This window comes from Oncorhynchus nerka, linkage group LG3 (genome assembly GCF_034236695.1).
Source record: "Oncorhynchus nerka isolate Pitt River linkage group LG3, Oner_Uvic_2.0, whole genome shotgun sequence".
NCBI classification, from domain to species: Eukaryota; Metazoa; Chordata; class Actinopteri; order Salmoniformes; family Salmonidae; genus Oncorhynchus; species Oncorhynchus nerka.
The window spans coordinates 37,090,660-37,101,874 of record NC_088398.1 but is presented as its reverse complement, the minus strand read 5'-3'; the positions used below and the strand labels follow the sequence as shown (position 1 = coordinate 37,101,874).

Sequence of the window (11,215 nt, the reverse complement as noted above, 5' to 3'; positions counted from 1 at the left end):
TAATCCATCAGTCTGCATTTGTGACTCATTTCAGGAAACTAAGCGTGTCGCACATCACTATTTCACGAAGCATTCTGGAACATTTGAACTTCCATGTACGCATCTGTAAATAACGATCCTAGTTTGTTTAGCCATGGAAAAAGGAACCTTCCCGCTAGCAATGATTGGGTGAGATAATGGATTGGCTGGTTATGCAGAGAGATGAGTTCAGATTGGTCTGCCATTTAGCACTCATCGGTCTATTTGAGCTGGTCAGTATGTGTAACTAATTGTCACGGATCCCTCCAGAACATCACACACATCTGTCCCCTATTCCCACGGATTAGTATGTGCCCATGGTCTTGTCAGTTATTGGTGTGAGTACCTATGCGTTGGTGCACCAGTTATGCTGCGTGCTATATACATATGTTGTGTATTACCAGTATCGTCCCGTGGCGTTCAACAAGGTTTACCCTCGCTCTTTTGTTTGGGTACAGCCCAGTGATTTTGTGTACGTGTTTGTTTTGTGTGTTTTAAAATCCCCTATTGTGTATTCCTGCGCCTGTCTCAAATCCTTTTTACCAGCGTGACACTAATCCTTTCTAACGCAGATTTTTTTTTAAAGATATCACACAGAACTGCAAAAGTGTTGCTTTCTTTCTGGAGGACCGAGTTTTTGGAAAATTATGGCATCTTCGGGTTACATCTTAAAATCAAATTTATTTATCAAGCTCTTTTTACATCAGCTGATGTCACACAGTGCTATACAGAAACCCAGCCTAAAACAACACGCCAGCAATGTAGAAGCACGGTGGCTATGAAAAACTCCAGAGAAAGGCAGGAACCTAGGATGAATCCTAGAAAGGAACCAGGCTCTGAGGTGTGGCCAGTCCTCTTCTGGCTGTGCCGGGTGGATAATATAACAATACGCAGCCAAGATGTTCATAGATGACCAGCAGGGTCAAATAATTATAATCAGTGGTTGTAGAGGGTGCAACAGGTCAGCACCTCAGGAGTAAATGTCAGTTGGCTAATTATAGCCGATCATGCAGACTTAGAGAGAAAATCGAAAACAGGTCCGAGACAAGGTAGCACATCCGGTGAACAGGTCAGGGTTCCATACCCGCAGGCAGAACAGCACGACAAGGTGGACTGGGGACCACAAGGAGTCATCAGGCCAGTTAGTCCTGAGGCATGGTCCTCTGGCTCAGGTCCTCTGAGAGATGAGAGAAAGAGGCAGCATACTTAAATTAACACAAGACAGAAGAAATACTCCAGATATAACAGACTGACCCTAGCCCCAGACACAAACTATTGAGGCATAAATAGGAGACATTGTGGATCCGTCCAACGATACCTTCAGACAGGGCCAACCACGCAGGATATGACCCAACACACTTTGCAAAAGCACATCCCCACACCACTAGACAGATATCTTCAAAACACCAACGTAATTCTCTGAGACAAGGCTGAGTATAGCCTACAAAGATCTCTTCCAGAGCACAAACCCGAGGGGGGAGCCAACCCGGACAGGAAGATCACGTCAGTGACACAGCCCTCCTAGGAACAGCATGGAAGAGCACCAGTTAGCCAGGGACTCAGCCCCCGTAATAGGGTTAGAGACAGAATCTCATTGGAGAGCCTGGAACCTGCCAGGTAGAGACAGCAAGGGTGGTTAGTTGCTCCAGTACCTTGCCATTCACTTTCACACCCCTGGGCCAGACTACACTCAATCTTAGGACATACTGAAGAGATGAGCCTTCAATACAATGCCTTGCAAAGTTCACATCCCCTTTGGCGTTTTTCCTACTTTGCTGCATTAAAACCTGTAATTGAAATGGATTTGATGTAAATCGACAAACAAGCCCAAATTGTTGAAGTGATATTCCAAAAAAAGTGTCAAATGGAAAAGTGGTGCTTTCATATGTATTCACTCCCTTTGCTATGAAGCCCCTAAATAAGATCTGGTGCAACCAATTACCTTCAGAAGTCACATAATTAGTTCACTAAAGTCCAGCTGTTTGCAATCTAAGTGTCACAAGATCTCTGTATATTTGCACCTTTTCTGAAAGGCCCCAGAGACCGCAACACCACTAAGGGGCACCACGAAGACCAAGGAGCTCTTCAAATAGGTCAGGGGCAAAGTTGTGGAGAAGTACAGATCAGGGTTGGGTTATTAAAAAAAACAGGAACTTTGAACATCCCAGAGTGCACCATTAAAAATGTGAAATGATATACCACAACATACCTGCAAAGAGAGGGCCACCCACAAAAACAGACCAGGCAAGGAGGGCATTAATCAGAGAGGCAACAGAGACCAAAGAACCCTGCAGGAGGTGCAAAGCTCCACAGCAGAGATTGGAGTATCTGTTCATAGGACCACTTTAAGCCGTACACTCCAGAGCTGGGCTTTACAGAAGATTGGCCAGAAACAAGCCACTGCTTAATCTTAAGGTATAGGGGGCAGCATTTTCACTTTTGGATAAATTACGTGCCCAATTTCAACTTCCTGCTACTCATGCCAAGAATAAGATATGCATATTATTAGTAGATTTGGATAGAAAACACTGAAGTTTCTAAAACTGTTTGAATCATGTCTGTGAGTACAATAACTTATGTAGCAGGCAAAACCCAGAGGACAAACCTTTCAGATTTTTTTTTAGGTCTGTCTGTTCAGTGAACTCTCATTGGGAAACGATATTTCTTAGGCACTTGTTTTCAGTTCCTACCGATTCCACTGGATGCCACCAGTCTTTGGAATTTGGTTGAGGTTATTCCTTTGTGAAATGAAGAAGTACAGCCATCTAGGAACTGGGTAACACTTGAGTTGCGCAAGACCTGAAAAGTAGCTTGGTTTGTTGTTTTCCTGTATTGAACACATACCAGTCTTCAATTTGATCGATTATTAACGTTTGAAAATACCTAAAGTTGTATTACAAAAGCAATGTTTTGGCAAAGTTTACAGGCATCTTGAGATATTTTGTAGTGGCGTTGCACAAATTGGAAGCTTTTTTCTGGATCAAACGCACCAAATAAATGGACATTTTGGATATATATGAACATAATTAATCAAACAAAAGGACCAATTTTGATGTTAATGGGACATATTGGAGTGCCAACAAAAGCAGCTTGTCAAAGGTAAGGCATGTTTTATTTCTGCGTTTTGTGTAGTGCCTGCAGGGTTGAAATATGCTACTCTTTGTTTACTGTTGTGCTATCATCAGATAATAGCTTCTTATGCTTTCGCCGAAAAGCCTTTTTAAAATCTGACATTTCGGCTGGATTCAGAATGAGTGTAGCTTTAATTTAGTATCTTACATGTGTGATTTAATGAAAGTTTGATTTAAATTTTAATTTGCCGCGCTGCATTTTCCTGCAAGCGTCCCCTATCCTAGAGGTTAAAGGGAAAAAAACACATTTGGTGTTCCCCATAAGACACGTGGGAGATTCCCCAGACATATGGAAGGTACTCTGGTCAGATGACACAAAAATTGATAATCAAGGAAAATGTTGTTTTGCACAAACCCAACACCTCATCACCCCGAGAACACCATCATGCTGTGGGGATGTTTTTCATCAGCAGGGAGTGAGAAACTGGTCAGAATTGAAGGAATGATGGCTGACGCTTGTTAGGCACACCTCCTGGGGGGACACACACACACACACCCCCTGCTACACTCAACGCCCCGTGAAATGAATGAGGTATGTGACTGTAGTTGTGGGTAAGGATGACAGAGGCAGAATATATTACCGTTTACAGGGAATGTATTTTGCTTCACAAGGTAATTAGGGGAAAAGAGGCTAGACGGAACCAAAGCAAAGAATTTAAGTTAGTGCCCCCTCTCCTACCTACTACTTACCAGTTTTAGCACCACCTGGCGCACTAACCAAAACACAGGGGATGGTCCGCCCAGGTCTTACCTAGTGTGCATAGACATAGTAACTACTACGAGTATATGTATCTTCGCAGGCCTCTTGCCCAAGCACTCCCAAGGTGCCTTCCCCGCTGGGAACAAATGAAACAGAATATACAAACTTAAAGTGAACAATTTCACAAGTCAAAAACAGTCCTGCGGCATAAACATACCTCAGCAGGACCGGCTACAAAATACCTTGCAACAACCAACACAGGACACACCAAGAAGCTCTCTCTTTCTAACAAAGGAACACTGGCTTTTAAAGCTGCAACAGGAGTCGGTAATTGAAAACAGCTGTATCTCCTGACGAGAGGGTGGGGTCAGAGCTCCAATCATCAATGTGGCCAACCAATCAGTTGCTTAGGACTTCAGGAAGCCATCCTGAAACACACACATACACAGAAACTGGGGGTCGTAACGACGCTAAATACAGGGAAATTCTTGAGGGAAACAACACCCGAGTGGTTTAAGGGCAAACATTTAAATGTCTTGGAATGGCCAAGTCAAAGCCCAGACATCAATCCAAATGAGAATCTGTGGTATGCTCCAGCTCATCCAACTTGAATGAGCTGGAGCAGTTTTGCCTTGAAGAATGGGCGAAAATCCCAGTGGCTGATGTGCCAAGCTTATAGAGACATACCCCAAGAGACTTGCAGCTGTAATTGCTGCAAAAGCTGTCTCTACCAAGTGTTGACATTGGGGGGTGAATAGTTATGCACGATCAAGTTTTCCGTTTTTTTGTCTAATATCTTGTTTCTTTCACAATAAAAACATTTTACATCTTCAAAGTGGTAGGCATGTTGTGTAAATCAAATGATACAAACCCCCCAAAATTATATTTTAATTCCATAGGAATAGGAAAATAGGAAAAATGCCAAGGGGGTGAATACATTTTCGCAAGCCACTTTGAAGACTCAAAGGTCAAGACCGAATCTGCATCTCTCACATGGATAAGCAGAAAAATGGAGCTCTATAGGAGAAAGCCCTGCCTCCAGCTGTTTGCTTAGACATTCTGGGGACAATAAGGAGGCCTGAGCCTTGTGACCGCAGTGTCCGTGTAGGTATGTACGGCAGGACCAAATCAGAAAGAGGGGTAGGAGCAAGCCCATGTAATGCTTTGTAGGTTAGCCGTAAAACCTTGAAATCAACCCTAGCCTTAACAGGAAGCCAGTGTAGAGAGGCTAGCATTGGAGAATATGATACCATTTTTTGGTTCTAGTCAAGATTCTAGCAGCTGTGTTCAGCACTAACTGAAGTTTATGTAGTGCTTTATCTGGGTAGCCAGAAAGTAGAGCATTCATAGAGCATAGAGTAGTCTAATCTCGAGTGACAAAAGCATGGATTAATTTTTCTGCATCATTTTTGGACAGAAAGTTTCAGATTTTTGCAATGTTGTGTAGATGGAGAAAAGCTGTCCTTGAAACAGCCTTGATATTTTGTCAAAAGAGAGATCAGGGTCCAGAGTAATGCTGAGGTCCTTCGCAGTTAATTTTGAGACAACTGTACAACCATCAAAATTAATTGCCAGATCCAACAGAAGATCTATTTGTTTCGTGGGACCTAGAACTAGTATTTCTGTTTTGTCCGAGTTTAAAAGTAAAACATTTGCCACCCTCCACTTCCTTGTCTGAAACACAGCCTTCCGACAGATAAGATCTAAACCAGGGCAGAACATAGACCAATTTGGGTTTCCAATCTCCCCAAAAGAATGTGGTGATCGATGGTATCAAAAGCAGCACTAAGGTTTAAGAGCACGAGGACAGATACAAAGCCTTGGTCTGATGCCATTAAAAGGTAATTAATCTTCAATGACAATCCATCAGGCCACTCTGAGGAATACCTGTGTTCATTTTAAGCTTCCTGTGACAACCTGGATGTGCCTTAAATTGGTGTCATAGGTGATGTTTGAAGAGGTTAAAAAGGTCACAATTTTCAAAAATGTCATGTGTGATTAGGCAACCCTCATGAACTGTAAATCAGTCAGTTCTCCAATCAGATGTCCATTGAAAAACTCTCACACACACACAGCAAGGATGGAGTGACACAGTGTGGGGCTTACAGACACACAAGGCCTGTAATCGTTACCACTATCACTGCTCCGCCATCCAATGAGCCAGACAATTGGGCATTTCAGCCAAATATTAGAGCATGTTCAATTCATGATGGGAAATGCCCAATGTCATTCATTGCACATGGACAGTGTATATTTGTGGATTTCCAATGTATTTAGTGAGGGACAGGCTGAAATCAACACCAACGAGCGAGGGAGAGGAACCACAATCACTGCTTGACCATCCCGAGTTCAACAAGCTAGACAATTGGGCATTTCAGCAGTATATAACAGCATGTTCAATTCGTGATGATAAATGCCCATTGTAATGTATTGCTAATAGACACTGTCCAATAAACGTAATACATTGCCAGTCTTAATGCTAAATTACCAAACCCAGGGCGTACCTGGTTAGCACATTTAAAATATTTGAAATTCACCACTTCTGGGGGTCACTTAGATGGTCACACAGACACTTTTCAGAATGAGGTCCTTCTTCCAATAGGGTTTCACGTGGTACCGTGTTTCACACAAAACCCACAGTCACCCTGGCCCCTCACTCCTACAGACTGCACCAATCCCCCCTGTGATCAATTCAATGTCAGGACGGCTCTAGGTCGCTCGCAATCGACCAATGATAGGTGTCATTGAGTCGTCATTGAGTCGACTAACTCTCAGAACATCCTCCACTGACTCGGCCCTGTTTACACTTCCAAGGTGCCCCCCTCACACAGGAATACACTCAGAGCCTACGTAACTTTGCATGTTTCGCTCACCTCTTTTTTAAAAACTAAGTTCGAGATGTGGTATCCACTCCGCTCGCTGCCTCTCAGATCATGGGTGGGTCCATCTGCTCCTTTCCCGAAGTGTGGTGTCACTGAGATCCCAAGTTTGAAGTTTCACACATGCACGATTTACCCAGGTCATCAGGAGCGGTCACTAAGTGAAGACTCACATCCCATCCTCATCGCCAAATGTGGTGGTTAATTGTATTACTATCAAACGAGGAGAGACAAACTTATCACACAAGTCAGAGTTCTACTTAAACTAAATCCTTATTCACTTATTAATAAGGGAGCAGGTCAATACAACACACACATATAAAGTGAATCAATTGAGTGCTCTACATTAATGATGGCTGGCGACGTTTCACCCTCAAATGATTAATTGAGAGCCCCGAGACAAAGATATTTTATAGCCAAGATACACCCCCTTCAGGCTACATGACAAACAGTAGATGTTTGGAATGGGTCACAAGGTTAAGACTAGTATGAAAGATACTTATAATTCACAGCAGACAGTATCTGCTGTTAAAACAGTTCTCTGTGTAGAGACCAAGGTCTGGCCCTGGGGTCATCGCTCCCTGGTACCTTATAGAACAGAAACTTTAACTAATGTTCTGGAATGCGATATCACCCAAAGACATCATAAAACTTCCAGAGGACCATCCTCAGTAGAACACACACAGATGAGCGTTCTAACAACCCCTTATTATGTTGCATAAAACAACCATTTGATGCAATAACAGCATTATAACATAATCTTGTAATTTCTCCACCATACATTTAGCTAATTACTCAGATGGAGACATTACACGAATGACTGTGAAGACCAGGATGTATCTGCCACAAACAGCTCCCCTTAGGGTCTTGATGGTTACAATAATAATTAATCACTGGCAGGGCTGGCACTAAAACACACAGTCTGATTTAGCCTGAGATGGGGATGCACAATACATAATGTGCTAATGAGTACATTTTAGGACACCCTACTGTGCACCGGTCCAGATGCATTTATTTTCACATACAACTTGTATAAGAAAAGTTAGAAGACTTACTTCAACTATTCAATGTTATTTAGGTAGTCTACGCAAATGAGTATGGAAGCTGATCAATGTCTAACGTGTTGAAGCAGACACAGCTTATTTCCAAATTTGAGTACATAGAGGTAGGCATCTGGGCCCGGTTTGCCAAAAGCATCTTATGGGTAAATTAATTGTTGGAATTTGTCTCAATATATTTCATATGAAGGGCCAAATCTGTGATTTAGTGCATTTTTATTGGGTAACCATTAGAATAAGCTGCCTAAATATTTGCAGCCGTAGGTGGTAATATCTCTCTTAGGAGCTGATCCGTCGTCAGTATTGTGAAATAATTCTAATGTTAAGGTAAGATTTGAATGGAGAAAGCTGAGCCGAGAGCACCGCTCCCTTTCTTTAAATCCTATAAATATCGAGACGCATGCTCCAACAACGCACTTAGTGACTCCGCGTGGTGTTTTGGGAAATGCATATTTACATCTTCAGCCGGTGAGGAAAGTTGCATTGTTAAAACACTTGAAAGCCTAAGTTAAGATCACCACTTTATTTTAAGAATGGGAAATGTCAGAATAATAGTAGAGAGAAGGATTTATTTCAGCTTTTATTTCTTTCATCACATTCCCAATGGGTCAGACGTTTACATACACTTAATTACTATTTGGTAGCATTGCCTTTAAAGTGTTTTGTCTTGGGTCAAACATTTTGGGTAGCTTTCCACAAACTTCCCTTGAGATATCTTAGCCATCAGCTTGTAAATATTTTGGCCAAATTACCTTCACCTTCTGCAGAGCTAGGGGTTGGAAGCACATGCTGGTCGAATCAGATTCTCTGCCAACTACAACAAAATACACAACAATACACAATTTAACCAACTCAATAATTGTATTGATCTCGATTAGACTGGCAAGCTTAGCACATCTAACATGGACATTTCAATATTGTCAGCTTGCTTTGTGCAAGATTGCTAGCCAGCTGAGAACCAACTAACAAAAAATAGAAAATTTATACAAATTCATCATTGTACCAAAACTCAGAGAGTGAGTTAGCAATATCGACAATTCTATTTTTTGTGACAGTGTTTTCCAGACAAGGGTGTAATAGATGTCTACCCGATTGAGTTACTCTTATTGAGTTTCATAATGTCAGCTAGCTTACATTAGCTAACGTTAGTCAAAGACAGAACAACCAAACATATTTACTCTGTTGAAGGTAGCTAGCTTTCAGTCTAGCAGTGACTACCATTGCAAAGGCAAAATTGATTGACGGTGTGTATCCAAAAGATAGTTAAATAGCTATGTGACTTAGCTGACATCACTATAGGACTGTAATGTTATGCTAGCAAGCTAGCTAACGTTACCTCTAATCGAGAATCTTGTGAAGGAAAATAAATATGGTAACGCTTCCCTTCTCAGCTGTCTTCTAAATGGATTCCCCATCTGTTCACTCTGAACATCCCTCTGAACTTTGGTCACCGTTAGCATCATTCTTGGTATTTTGGATATAAAAATAATCTTTATGGAACAAAAGGAACATTTGTTGTGTAACTGGGATTCTCGTGAGTGAAAACATCCGAAGATCATCAAAGGTAAACAATTAATTTGATTGCTTTTCTGATTTGTGACGAAGCTACTTGATGCTAGCTAGGCATAATGCTATGCTAGGCTATCGATAAATGTACACAAATGCTTGTCTTGCTTTGGCTGTAAAGCATAATTTCAAAATCTGAGATGACAGGGTGATTAACAAACGGCTAAGCTGTGTTTCAATATATTTCACTTGTGATTTCATGAATATTTTCTAGTATTATTCTTTGTCCGTTGCGTCATGCTAATTAGTGTCAGTTGATGACAAATTCTCCCGGATCCAGGAGCGGTAGTTCCAAGAGGTTAAGCTTTAGCCACACTCATCTCGTTAATGGTTGATATGAGTGTTCTGAACTAACAACAGCAGTCAAGCACCCAAGATAACTTGCTAGCTACTTCCAGACACAACTGAGGAACAACCCACTCTGACCATTTTATTCGCACTGGCAGAGATGGTTAGGTTGTTTTCATGTTACCCAGAGTGTTTGTGACTGAAACTGTGTTGCTGACAACAATTTAATTTTTTTTTTTGGCGACATTTTCTGACACCGGCCATATTCAACGGGTGTTGAGCGTTCGTAAATTCATCAGTTATTCATCATACTCAGACGAGAGTAGATGGCCAGAATAAATTTATGAACAAACACAAATTGGTTACATGCAGTGTGGAGTCTTTTGTTAAGACATGTAGCTAGCTTAAGTGGTATTGTTTAAAGAAGCTAGTGATACATTTTTTACACCAATTTTTCCATTATTAAAGTGGCTGGAGTTGAGTCAGTATGTTGGCAGCAGCCAGGCAATGTTAGTGGTGGCTGTTTAACAGCCTGATGGCCTTGAGATAGAAGCTGTTTTTCAGTCTCTCGGTCCCTGCTTTGATGCACCTGTACTGACCTCGCCTTCTGGATGATAGCGTGGTGAACAGGCAGTGGCTCGGGTGGTTGTTGTCCTTGATGATCTTGATGGCCTTCCTGTGACATTGGGTTGTGTAGGTGTCCTGGAGGGCAGGTAGTTTGCCCCCGGTGATGCGTTGTGCAGACCTCACTACCCTCTGGAGAGCCTTGCGGTTGTGGGCGGAGAAGTTGCCGTGTACCATGCGGTGATACAGCCCGACAGGATGCTCTCGATTGTGCATCTGTAAAAGTTTGTGAGTTCTTTTGGTGACAAGCCAAATTTCTTCAGCACCCTGAGGTTGAAGAGGCGCTGTTGCGCCTTCTTCACCACGCTGTCTGTGTGAGTGGACAAATTCAGTTTGTACGTGATGTGTACGCCGAGGAACTTAAAACTCACTACCCTCTCCACTACTGTCCCGTCGATGTGGATAAGGGGGTGCTCCCTCTGCTTTTTCCTGAAGTCCACGATCATCCCCTTTGTTTTGTTGACGTTGAGTGTAAGGTTATTTTCCTGACACCACACTCCGAGGGCCCTCACCTCCTCCCTGTAGGCCGTCTAGTTGTTGTTGGTATTCAAGCCTACCACTGTAGTGTAGTCCCACTGTTGTGTCGAATGACAAACCATTTGAGTTTTTGATATTCTAATGCACTAACAATGTGTATCTTATTATCTTTTAACCTCTTCAGTCGACCCTCTACTTTTTTGAACATTCTGTTAAAAATCGCGCAACATTTCAGCGCCCTGCTACTCATGCCAGGAATATAGTATATGCATTTGCTTAGTCTGTGTGGATAGAAAACACTCAGACGTTTAAAAACTGGTTAAATCACTGCTGTGGCTTTACCAGAACGGCATTTACATCGAAAAGCACAGGAAAAACTGATCACTGAAAATGGGGAAAATATATCCATGCGCTACTTGAACCCATTGATAAACGTGAACCACAATTAATTGACTGAGGTTGCAGTACCTACAG

The 11,215-nt window shown here is 42.2% G+C and overlaps 1 long non-coding RNA gene across 1 annotated transcript; it reads right to left on the bottom strand.

The window, feature by feature from the left end:
• Positions 1–698: 698 nt before the first annotated feature.
• LOC135563348 (uncharacterized) lies at positions 699–4,122 on the bottom strand. The gene is made up of 3 exons (XR_010460314.1): positions 4,067–4,122; positions 3,840–3,900; positions 699–1,195 (listed from the first exon to the last, which is right to left on the bottom strand). It is a non-coding gene; the product is annotated as an uncharacterized LOC135563348 (long non-coding RNA).
• Positions 4,123–11,215: the final 7,093 nt, after the last annotated feature.